Here is an 8871-nt window from a genome sequence, read left to right as displayed (position 1 = left end):
TTCTGGTGGCTATGGGGGCCACAGATACTAAGAACGCTGAACTGGATTCTTATCAGCTCAAGGATGTTACACAAACTTGGTGCAAGATGTGGCAAGATAGCTGAGTTTTGGGTGGATTGCTAGTCCTTTGGGAGCTGTTCAACACAGAATTTCTTGATAGATTCGTCCCTAGAGAGATGAGGGAAGCCAAGGGTTACCAGTTCATCAACCTTAAACAAGGCTCTATGACTCTCACGGTGTAGAATACAAAAGTTTGTTAAGCTATAAAGGTATTTTATTTCCCTTTTTAGTATTTAATAGCAAGAATGAGGAAAGTACTGATCCTTGTTGAAATTATCCTGGTACGCTACCTCCATGGTTTTGAACAGCAGGGATGAGATAAGCAGGTTCTCATGGGAATTAATGGATACCTGGAGGTGGAGTGTCGGTTTGCGATGCTCCCTGATAATATGGTTCTTTCCAGGTAGATGGTGCATATCTGGCAGGTACAGGACAGCCGCAAGAAGAGAGTTGTGCGTGATGTTAGGAGGCCTAGGCCTCAAGATCAGGCAGGTCCCAGCCATGGAGGCAACAAAAACAAATTTGGCGTTCGTGAGCAGCCTAGGTTCAAGAAGAGGCAACAGAGTTCTGGGAACTCTAACTCTCAGAGGGGTACAACACGTAGAGGAGGCAGACCTTAGCCCAAGGGGGCAATGGAGGTAAGATGCAACGTCCTAAGAAGAAATTTACTAAGTGCGGCCGAGCTCACAGTGGAAAGTATAGACAAGGCATTAATGCCTTTTGGTTGTGGTAAGAGTTGGCAAATGGTCAGAAACTGTCCAAAGAACAGAGGTCAGGCTGGAGGTAATGCTCAACCTAGGATAAATCCATACGGTGCAGCAGCAGCCGAACCTCCTAGGAGGAACAGGTTCTATGCCCTGAAAGGGAAGGGAGGAGCAGGAGTAGTCCGCTGATGTGGTCACAGGTATGCTGCAAGTATTCGCAACTTCTTCTTATACTTTATTTTGACCCAGGGTCTACACTTTCCTTTATAACTCCTCTGCTTTCTTCTACTTTTGAGATATTGCCTGAAGTTCTACATGATCCTATAGTGATAAGTACACCTTTAGGAGAAAATGTATGAACTTCTAGAGTATACAAGGACTGCCCAATAGTTGTAAGTGGTAAGACTATGTCTGCAAACTTGGTTGAGTTACCCATACATAATTTTGATGTTATTCTTGGCATGTATTGGATTCATAGTTGTTATGCTTGCTTGGACTATCGTAGTAGAATGGTGAGATTTCGATTCCACGATAAAGAAGAGTTAGTCTGGGAAGGGTACAATTTTAGTCGTCCTAATCCCTTGATCTCAAATTTTAAGGCCAATAAAATGATGTCCAAGGGGTTACTATGTCATCTTATGAGTGTTAATGATTTTGATATTGACATTCATTCCATAGACTCAGTGATGGTAGTGAATGAGTTCCAAGATGTGTTTCTTGAAGATTTGCCTTGAGTTATTCCACTTCGAGAGATTGACTTTGGTATCAACTTAGAACTCGATACTTAACCAATCTCAATTCCTCTTTATAAAATGACTCAAGTAGAACTCAAAGAGTTGAAGTTGTAGTTAAAAGATCTCACTGATAAGGGTTTCATTCAGCCGAGAATATCCCTTTGGGGCGCTCCAGTGTTGTTTGTAAAGAAGAAAGATGGGACCCTTAGAATGTGTATTGATTATCGGCAGCTCAACAAAGTCACTATCAAGAAAAAATATCCACTTCCCACAATAGATGACTTGTTCGACCAACTCCAAGGGTCTAGTTTGTTTTTGAAAATTGATCTTCTTTTAGGGTACCATCAGCTTAGGGTTAGGGATGGAGATGTCCGAAAGACAGCCTTTCGTACCCGCTATGGTCACTATGAGTTTCTAGTCAAGTCATTTGGTCACACGAATGCACCTGCTACATTTATGGATCTCGTGAATAGGGTCTTCCGTGAATAACTTGAATCTTTCGTCATAGTATTCATTGATGACATTCTCATCTACTCTAAGACCAAGGAAAAACATGAACAACATTTGAGACTAACCTTGCAGGTACTTAGACGGCATCTGTTGTACGCAAAATTTGGCAAGTGTGAATTCCGGCTGAGATTAGTGACCTTCCTGGGTCATGTTGTGTCCTATAAAGGAGTAGAGGTGGACCCCAGGAAGACTGAAGTTGTCAAGAACTTGACAAATCCCCTTACTCCCACTGACATCCGTAGCTTTCTGGGATGGGCTGGTTACTACCGCAGATTTGTGGAGGACTTTTCTTCCATTGCTGCCCCATTGACAGCTTAGACGAAGAATAAAGCCAATTTTGAATGGATGAGATTGTGATGTGCATGGGATTCCTTTGTCTATAATTTCAGATAGAGGAGCTCAGTTTACTTCACATTTCTGGAGATCTTTCAAGAAAAGCTTGGGCACACAGGTAAAGCTTAGTACCACCTTTCATCCTCAAATTGATGGACAGGAAGAGCGCACCATTTAGACATTAGAGGACATGTTGAGGGCATATGTTATTCACTTCAGAGGTAGCTGGGATGACCATCTTCCTATGATCGAATTCTCATATTATAATAGCAATTACTCCAGCATTGGGATGGCTCCATTTGAGGCACTGTATGGTAGGAGGTGTAGATCTCCGGTTGGGTGGTTCGAGGTTGGAGATTCATTTATTTTCGGTCCAGATATCATTCATGAGGCATTAAAAAGTTCAGAGATATTAGGGACAGGTTGGCTACTGCTTACACCCGGCAGAAGTCATATGCATACAACAAAACACGGCCCTTAGAATTTGTTGTTGGTGACCAAGTTTACTTGAAGGTATCACCTATGAAAATGTGATGAGATTTGGTAGAAAAGGGAAGCTTAGTCCGAGTTAGGTTGGGCCATATGGGATCCTACAGCGTGTGGTGAGGTTGCCTATGAGTTAGCATTTCCTGCGAAGCTAGCTTCTGTTCATCTAGTGTTTGATGTCTCTATGTTGAAGAAGTGCCTAGGTTATCCAGCATCGATTCTACCTGTGGAAGGTTTTGGGATTGATGAAGACTTGTCTTATGAGGAGGTACATGTTGAGATCTTATACAGACAGGTCTAGTGGTTGAGGAACAAGGAGATTGCCACAATTAAGGTATAATGGAGAAATCATCCTGTTGAGGGTGCTATGTGGGAGGTTGAAGCCGACATAAGACCTCTCTACCCTCATCGTTTCAGCTCTTAAGGTTGGATTTCCCACTCTTAAGTCAATGTTTTCTTATCACTCTGTACTTTGTTGTTATTACTTGACTGTGAATAGTGATTATGTTATGATCTTATTGGCATTACGATATGTAGTGATAGTGTCATTCGTGGACGAATGTTCCTAATGGGGGGATAATGTAACAACCCTAAAAATGAATAGGATAAATACTGAAGGTGTCAAGAATGCTTGCGATTAGACCAAGGTTCACAAAGATTGATACGCGTAGAACCAGACCTCAGAACCCTTGCTACGACCAAGCCAACTAACTTGGGGAGTTTGTTCATCTTGGAAAGGTTGGAACCAACAAAGTAAGGCTCTCGAAAATTAAGATTTAATCGAAAGAGTATTTTCCGAAATTAAAAATAAAACATCTTAAGTTTTAAGGGTCCAGGGGTAAAATGGCCTTTTCCAGGCCAAGGGTAATATTGTAATTACACTAACAAATTAATTAATTAATTAGTTAATTTACTTAAAGAACCAATTCGGCTCAGGCTGACCCGAAATGGTCCATTTCGAAAGGGTCACTCTACCCGAGTTTGATACCCATTGGAAGCAACAAGTTGGTGATCTAATTAATGTTTATAATCTGATTTTTAAGGGCATAATGGTCCTTTCACTAACATAATTAGATCAGGTTTTAATTTAAATTAATAAGGAGTCCTAGTTTGACTAATTCCCACACTAAAACTCGGATTATTAGACTACTCTCTCACGATCTCTCTCTTACGTTTGTTCCTGCAAAAAACAACAAAGAACAGAAGTAATATCAAGAGTTCTTCACACTTGAAGAACTCACGTGAAATATTACGAAAAACAAAGTAACCAAAAACGTTAAGGCAAAGAGAAGTTGTTCGTTGAGTGGTGTGGACATTGAGGTAGGTCGGACTGATTTTGCAGAGGGTTTTTGGAAGAAAATACATCGGTTGAACATCAATTAAGGTATGGGTTTCTTTCCTCTTGGTCCTTTTCCAAAGATACTTCTTAAGATTCAAGATATTCATTTCGAAAAATAGGATTGTTCCCCCTTTGCATGTCCCTGTCACTAGCTTCCAATGAACTTTAGGTTGCGTATGTTTGCTGGTTCAAAGTAGGGATGAAATGTGTTTTCGTGATGTTTATGTTTAAGTTGATTATGCTGTTCGAAATCATGTGAAAAAGTGATGTGTTTGTGCAATGTGTGGCAGTGAAGTTGGTCACTGTTTGGAGACATGTAAAGGCATGTATAATCCTTGAATTTTATGTGCTAATGTTTTACACAATGTGACGTTAATTTGGGGTGTGAAGTTACTAATTTTGAGTGAAAACGCTTGACTATTGTAACTACTAAATACACCTAACTATGCAGTAAATGCTTGTTGAAATGCCCTAAGAAACTAACATGAAAAGGTTAATGAAAGGAAGCTAAAAATTATGAATAAATTTCCAGCTTAGTGTACTTTGATTTCGTTTAAAAAGGAGATTGGAATCTAGAAATTTAATGCATTTTACATAGGTGAGGACAAAAGGATTCGAACCTGTGACCTCACCCTTTGGCTACTGGATTTCGCGATAAAGGAAAAAGAATAGGGGGCTGGGGGAATCGAAATTGGGTCTGCTGGGTTAGTAAGAAGAGAACAAGAATTAAAATGAATAAATGGGAGGCGTGGGAATCGAACCCACGACCTCCAGGTAGCGAGTGAAGGAAGAAAAAATAAAGAAAAAAATGTGAGGCATGGGAATCGAACCCACGACCTCAAGATTGGAAAGGAGAATTACAAAACTAAATGATAAAACAAAGTGAGGCTGTGGGGGCTCGATCCCACTACCTCACTACCAAAACACCTATTCTAATGAACTTAATCAAACATAAAATAAAATAGGAGGCTGTGGGGGTTCGAACCCACCACCTCACAGCCTCTAGCGAAACTAAAAACAAAAATAAGGATGTTGTGGGGGTTCGAACCCACAACCTCCCAATGCCCTATTGAAAATTAAAGAATAAAATGAAAGAGGTTGTGGGGGTTCGAAACCTCAACCCTTCGGCCAACCTAAGAAGAAAACCAAGTAGAAAACTAAATATACAATGTTAATGATGGGTTCAATCTAGAGTCCCAATATCATGGAGATTAAAAATAAACTCAATGAAAAATTTGAACGTCATCCAAGTAATTTAAACTTGGGTTTCCTTTCCCAAACATCCATATTTATGCATAAGTCATACGTGAAGAAAATATCCAAGAGTAATGCCACCTACTTAGATCGAAATAAAGATCATGGCATATATACAAGATACATAAGTTTTGTACTACATAATCTTTGTAATGTAATAATCACTTAATGAACTATGAATGAAGCCCCATGGCTTGTGTTCATAGACTCATAAGTCTATCATACGTTCAAAAGTAAGCGAACCTAAGATGTATGTAATGAAATGATGAACCCTAGAAGAGTTAAGTATGAGTTTAAGATACATTGAATTTCCAAGTGCATTGACATAAGATGAGATGAACAATGAAATGAGGAAATGAACAATGAAATGATGAAACCCTAGAAGGGTTAACTAAGGGTGTGAAACAAACTGAATGACCAAGCGCATTGGCATACGATGAAATAAACATTCACGTAATGAGAGGTGAGTAACTATGAAAAGCAAAGGTGCTAATGATAATGATTGTGGTGACAACATGATATGAGGCTAATGTAAATGATGAGAGCAATCTCAAATGACGCTAAGTAAATGTTACCAAAACGTACTCACATATGAGAGTATAAGAGAATGAAAAGACCATTCTCTATGAACACTATAATGAAAGTATTGAGCTTAACACACTTAATACTAATGATGAGATGAGAAATCATCTAATTAGCTATGATGTCCTAATACTAGAAAACTACTTCCATGAAGTATGAGATGAAGGTAATGGAACTTTATAATGAGCACCAATAGGCTAGCTATGAGCAGTGATGCCTTTTTTCGAGAAGGGAGGAGGTTCACGTAACTCTATTGAGATGACATTGTCCGGCTTGTCGATTATGGGTCTCCTTATATCTCCTAGTCTTCGAACCTATACAACCAAGATAGGGATCTGGCAGGGTTAAATTCCCATGTACACTAGCATGTTATGGGTCAGTTAGGGTGGTGATTCCACCTTTTTTCGGTGTGAGGGAGACACTGGATTTCATGATGCTCACATGATCTATGTCTGTTAAAGTTAAAGTTCCCAATGAATGAATGAGGCCAGCCTCAAATGATGCACATAATGAAATGCATGATACCAAAGGTGTAAGGACAGGATAATCAAAAGGTGAGTTAGATTCAAATAATGAAATTAGGTCATTCTTGGTCATTGCATAAAAACTTAATGAAAGTCTTGAACTTCATCATAGGTATAACTGGTGTTTGCACTACCTATGAATGAAATGAAATAGAGTACGTATGAATGAACGAAGAAGACTATGTGTTTGCTAATGAAGACTCCCTAGTTGAGGTCCCATCTATTAAGCCCTCATTTCTGTAATGTATTGATGTTAAGTCCATGATGCTAAGGTCTCATGGCATATGAATGAATGATATTAAAGAAGTTATGTGCTACATGCAAAATGTTGTGTATGCTATATGATATGTGCTATGTGTAAATGTTATGTGCTGTGTGCAAATGTGAAAAGTATGATGATGTATGTTACCTCATGGCATAATTTTCCTATTCCAAATGTAGAAAGCTCACTGACTTTCCTAATTAAATTTGGAAAGCTCATTGACTTTCCTAATCCAAATTTTGAAACATTCCTAATATGAATTTGGCAAGTCCACTGACTTGACTTCCAAAAATCATGTTGTTAGGAAAGAGATATTATTTCTCATGCATGTATTTGGTGTGTGCTTGCATATACTCATGCTTAGTAAAAGTGCGTACTAACCCTATACCAACGCTACTATTTTTTGGTGCAGGCACAGGTGGACGATAGAGCTACAGGATCATCGCTGTAGTTATCCGGATGTTCAGTATTCATCCGGTTTTGGTAGGTACTCATGCTTTCGAGGATGCTGATGTTTTATATCTAGCTTAGAGTTGAGCTAGTGGATCATGTTCCACTAGCGTCTCTTTCCTTTTTTTTATTCATAGAATGTATTGGTGCCATTTTTGCAATTACACACTTAATAAGAATTGAACTATTTCTTTCAGTTGCTTATCTTTTAATGTTGGATGGTTGATGGTGAATAATTACGTATTAATGAGAATGTTTTTATAAGTATGTTAAGATACAAAAATTTTCAAATTTTCCTTCAAAATTATTCTATGTAAAGTAAGAATGACTTAAGTAGGCTTTCTTGCGACCTCTGAGAGGTCAACAACGCTGGTCTCATTTGAGGTCTAGATTTAAGTCTTGACAATCACCTGAAACCATGTGAACTAAGAATGACATATACTCTATCCAAAACTCACACTTGGAGAACTTGGCATAAAACTTCTTATCTTTCAAAGACTGAAGGACTATCTTGAGGTTACTAGCATGATCCTTTTCATTCACTGCATAAATTATTATATGATGACGGTAACAAACATATCTAAATAAGGCTTGATGACATTGTTCATAAGATCCATGAACTATGCTGGTTCATTAGTTAAAACCAATGACATGACCAAAAATTCATAATGTTCATGCCTTGTTATAACTAATATCTTTGGAATATCACACTCCCTAACTTTCGACTGATGGTAGGCTGACCTGAGATCAATTTTGGAGAAGCAAGAAGCACCCTAAATCTATTCAAATAGATCATCAATTCATGGAAGTGGGAGTTTATTCTTGATGATAACTATATTCAATTGGCGGTAATCTATACACATCCTAAGAGAACCATTTTTCTTTCTCACAAAAAAGACTTGAGAGCCCCAAGGTGAGACACTTGGTCTAATGAAACCCTTATCTAACAGATGTTTTAAATGTTCTGAAACTCTTTCAACTATGTCGGGACATCCTATATGGCGGGATAGATATAGGATGAGTATCTTGAAGAAAATATATGCCGAAGTCTATCTCTCTTAGGAGGGACTCAAGGAAGATCATATGTGAACACTTCTGGAAACGCTTTCACTACTGGAGCTAAATGAATAAGAGGTATCCCAACACTAGAGCCTTTAAATCTTACTATGTAATCGACACACCCCTTAGAATCTAACTTCCCCGCCTTTATGTACAAAATGAATTGACCCCAGGAAGTGGTAATTGTTTCTAAACTCTAGGACTGGCTCATTGGGAAACTGAACTTGACTACTCGTTTTCTACAATCAACTGAGGCATAACAGGCATGAACTTAATTCATTCCAAGAATCTGTAACGACCTGTTTAGTCGTTTTGAGCAGCATAATTTATTTCTGGAAAAACTGTGTGAGTCGACGGAACCCACGACGGACCGTCATGGGCACGACGGGCCGTCGAGGGGGTCTCGTTCCAAAACACTTGGACTTCTGAAATTTGGGTACTGAAATCGACTCTCTGAACTTGGCGACGGACCTGCAGGACGAACCGTCGTGGGCACGACGGACCGTCGCAGGTGTCTCGTTCCAGAACACTTAGACTTCTGAAATTTGGGTACTGAAATCGACTCTCTGAACTT

The sequence above is a fragment of the Solanum pennellii genome, chromosome 1 (assembly GCF_001406875.1).
Source record: "Solanum pennellii chromosome 1, SPENNV200".
NCBI classification, from domain to species: Eukaryota; Viridiplantae; Streptophyta; class Magnoliopsida; order Solanales; family Solanaceae; genus Solanum; species Solanum pennellii.
This window is presented reverse-complemented; position numbering follows the sequence as displayed.